The sequence below is a fragment of the Balaenoptera borealis genome (genome assembly GCF_965194805.1).
Source record: "Balaenoptera borealis genome assembly, contig: HAP1_SCAFFOLD_1160, whole genome shotgun sequence".
Lineage (NCBI taxonomy): Eukaryota > Metazoa > Chordata > Mammalia > Artiodactyla > Balaenopteridae > Balaenoptera > Balaenoptera borealis.
Genome location: NW_028123053.1, coordinates 1 through 3,938, shown reverse-complemented (window position 1 = coordinate 3,938; position 3,938 = coordinate 1). Strand labels below are relative to the sequence as shown.

The 3,938-nt window shown below is 46.2% G+C and overlaps 1 long non-coding RNA gene across 2 annotated transcripts; it reads right to left on the bottom strand.

The window, feature by feature from the left end:
• Nucleotides 1–388: 388 nt before the first annotated feature.
• On the bottom strand, nucleotides 389–3,929 carry LOC309621907. 2 transcript variants are annotated; one of them, XR_014240329.1, is made up of 3 exons: nucleotides 3,820–3,929; nucleotides 3,650–3,741; nucleotides 389–3,394 (listed from the first exon to the last, which is right to left on the bottom strand). It is a non-coding gene; the product is annotated as an uncharacterized lncRNA (long non-coding RNA). The 2 variants fall into 2 exon arrangements; XR_014240328.1 differs by having other exon boundaries at nucleotides 3,650–3,929.
• Nucleotides 3,930–3,938: the final 9 nt, after the last annotated feature.

The window sequence follows — 3,938 nt, the reverse complement described above, 5'->3', positions numbered from 1 at the left end:
AGGGAAGAGAAACAAGGAGGACAGAGCCTGGGCCCCGACCCCCACCTGCCCTGAACTATCACATGAAGGGAACACAGACATCTTGAGCATCAGACTATTTTGGGGGGACACTTTGTTCCAGTAACAAACCTTTGCTTTAAAAACCAAGGTGCTTTATAGATCCCTCCCCAACTGTAACAGAAAGTGAGGCTTAATTTCATCATAGAATAAAGTTATGAGGAATTTACAGGCCAAAGAAACTTAGGTTTGGGATACTCAATTAGTGAAGAATCTAAACAGAGTTTGGGCTTGGAGCAGTAAATTAAAGAAGTACCAAGTGTTGTTCATATAGGCTTCTGCACCTTTCACATGAGAGACTTACTTCCTGCTTTCAAGGAGATAGTCAGAGTGTCCCTCTTGCATCAGCCATTTATTAAGGAACTGTAATTCAAAATAATTGATATGCCATTGTGGAGCACCCCTCCCTGAGACCCAACAATACACAGAGGTGGGAATACATGCATATATTTCCTTGCATTATCAGCTGAGCACTTTCAGCTCCTATATGTAACTTTTTCATAACATTCTCTAGTAAAAGGAACCAGAGCTCTTTGAAATTATGGCTGACACTAGGACTGACACAGTAAATATATGAGCCAGGACAATCTTGAATCTTATATCAGAAAAGAAGGAAGTATCAAGAAAAAAAATCCACAGAGTGGAATGATGTCAAAGGAAAACAGGAGCCAATGGAAAGAGCTCTCAATAGCCAAAGTAGGAATGAACTTAGCAACAAAATCTGGACTGCTGGATTATAACAAAAAGTTAAAAAAACAAAGAAAACAAACAAAAAAAAACTGTCCACAGGTGTCCATGCTGGTAAAAATAAGTAACTGCATAGGGTTTTGTTTGTTTGTTTGTTTGTTTTCATCAATAAGGTTGAATAGAAATCTCCTATGTGGAAGTCCCAATAATTGATGTGGACACTCAGCCATCCATGGATTGTGGAGGTGGAGATAACTCCTGTCTCCATAAGTGCTGCTTCCCAAAGTAGCTTCCTCCTGAAGAAGACACACAGTACGGAAGTGGGAAAAACTTAACTTCATTGTGGGGAAATCTGACAAACTACCTCAGCCAGGTGACCAAAGTTAATAGTAACAGTGATAAGTTGCCCTGAGAGCCTGTTCCCTTGATATAAAGTGATGAGAAAGCACTTTACCTCTGTGATCTGCTTACTCAAAACGCATAACTCAAGCCTAATCCTGAGAAAAACACCAAGTAAATTCCAATGCGGGACAGTCAACAAAGTATCTGACCAGTACTCCTCACCAATGTCAAAGTCATAGAAACAAGGACAGTCTGAGAAACTGTGAAAGCCCAGAAGAGCCTAAACAGACATGATGACTAAATGTCACATGACACACTGGATGGCATCCTGGAAGAGAAAAACTTAGAATGAAGGAAACCCAAATGAAATATGGATGTCAGTTAATAAGTGACAATTCAGATGAAAACTAGAATGAGAAACCTATTGCATCACACTAGAAATCTAGAGGAAATGGGTAACTTCCTAGTAAAAACACACATTAACAAAATGGAACATAACAAAGGAAAATACAAACACAACAGTTAAGCCACCAAAAGACCTCTTCCCCCTTTTGCTTGTCCTTCCATTGTTCCGGGATTTCGCTCTCCTGGGACAGGGAAGGAACAGAGACACAGCAGTCTGGCAGTTCCCCTAAGTTCGGACCCTGCTCAGTGTCTTCATCTCTCCCAGCCATGCCCCATCCAGTAGGGCACCCAAGGGAGTCTCAGGGATTATTCGTTCTGATGTATCAGCTATGACTTTTTTGATTCCAATGGACTGGACACACTTACTAAAGTAAAATAAAACATTATTTTTAAACGATAGAAATAAATTAATAACTGCAAGAGACAGGTTTAAGAGTGGATTTGGACCTGGCAGTTCTGGTGGCTCACTCTCTTGCAGTGTGATCTGGTCTCCCTCCAATCCTTTGTGCTGCTAAATGCCTTTGGGTGGCCCCATGCACAGGAACACTCTCTCTCACTGCATCCAGGGCTTCCAGAAACTGCAGGCGACACCCACTCAATGTCCATTTTAACAGAAAAGAAGAGGTTCAGTTAAGGTCAGGGGCTGTGGTCACCCATCCAGGGCTCTTGCTGTCCTCCCTTGATGGCAGGAAGCTCTTCCACTAGCTAAAATAGCAACTTTGCTGTTGGTGGTAAACTCAAGACTCTTGCTTTGGGCATTGGGGCCTCACATCAGAGGCTGGCCCTGATTGCCAGTGTACCTCAAAAGGCACACAGACTTCATTCGTGTCCCTGGGAGGTGGGAGCCCAGGAGTCACACCTGCCCTCTGACTATATTAATCACCCACCTCCACAGAACACATTTGCTCATTTCCCAGTCTCTGCTCTCTCCTTTACAGAGAACAGAAACCAAACGGTAGGTGGTAAGGAAACTGTTACTCAGCGGAGCAGTGTCTCAAGGATGATTCTATACCGTGGAATCCACAGTTGGCTGGCTTTCCGGAGGCCGCAGGGACTGGGCCCGGATGCACGTGGCTCCTGGAGACCACGTGGCCTCAGAGTGAAAACACCAGCTGGGAAGCCACTTGCTCCCATACCTTTGATTTTTAATGAGTATGAATGTCAAAGGTTTGCAACAACCCGAAGGCCAGAGGATTGCAGGGCCACGGTCTGCTGTATGCTGCTTGTGGCCAGGGCCACACTCAATGTCTGGAGGGTTACGTCCTCTCGGAAGGCTGAGAGGCTATGAGGGAGGAGGCCCTTTTCTCAATCACATGGATGTAGGGAACTGAAACATCCCAAGGGGCCGTCTACGCTGCCCAGGTAGCTGTTCAATTGCCCAGCAGCAAAGTCAGCACAGCGATTGGCCACAGGGGCTTGACAGGGCCCAGGCAGGCCTAAGCTGGAGGACCACAGATGCCTGCCTGGATGGTCAGGGATCAAGGGATATTCTGAGATTTTATTATCTACTACTGCCCACTCAAATGGGACGAAGGATGCAGCCAGTCCTGAAGGGCACCGCCAGCCCTCAAGAAGGCAGCATATGGGGGCTGGCAGCGCTACAGCCTTGCATGCGTGCCAACATGTCCCACTGAGCGCACTGCGTGTCAGGGCTGGGCTGGAACCTGGGTCCGGCCCCACCCTCCCCATGTTGGCGGCGGCGGACCTTCCTGACTTCTGAGGCCCTCCACAACCACAGACTGAGGTTAAGTTGGAGATGAAACAGCCAGCAACCAGAGCAGACATTTCATTCATCTTCTTTAAAGTCCAGGATGCGGAGAGGAAGCAGAGGCAGAGCAGAAAACCAACAGTCCAGCTCGACCCCGCGTCACTTGTACCAGGTGAGTCCCGTCCATCGTGCAGGCTCAGATAGAAGACAGAGGGGAAGGCGAAGCAGGCCCATTAGACCGTGAACACTAGGTGTGTAAAGTATGAGTACTTTCTGGTTTTCTTTATATTTACAGGAATTTCTATTTTTCAATCATTAAGATACACTATTAGTAAAATAAAAAGATTAAAATTGTGTACACCTTTTCACATGCCCCTCACTAAATGTGAATTCTCTAGAAGGTACACATCTTCTGAAATCTCTTCTTACAAGAGTCACGGATTTACTTACTAAAAGCTGGCTGGAATCAACACAGGTGACTTTGCAGTTTTAGGATTGCCTGGGTCCGTGGCTTGCCGGGCTGCAGTTCCTACTTTCCAGCTCTGTAAGATGCAGGTGGAGAAGCAAGGGTGAGACCTGTCTCTCTATGAGCTGTTCAGCTAGGACTCTGAGGTACCTACCTTGTGCAGCACGTGGTAGCAGAAGCACGGGTCACAGCAGGAACAGAGTACTTGGTCTCGGCCCTTAGATGACCCAGAGTGGACATTACATACTCAGCCAACAACCAGAAAAGAGAGTC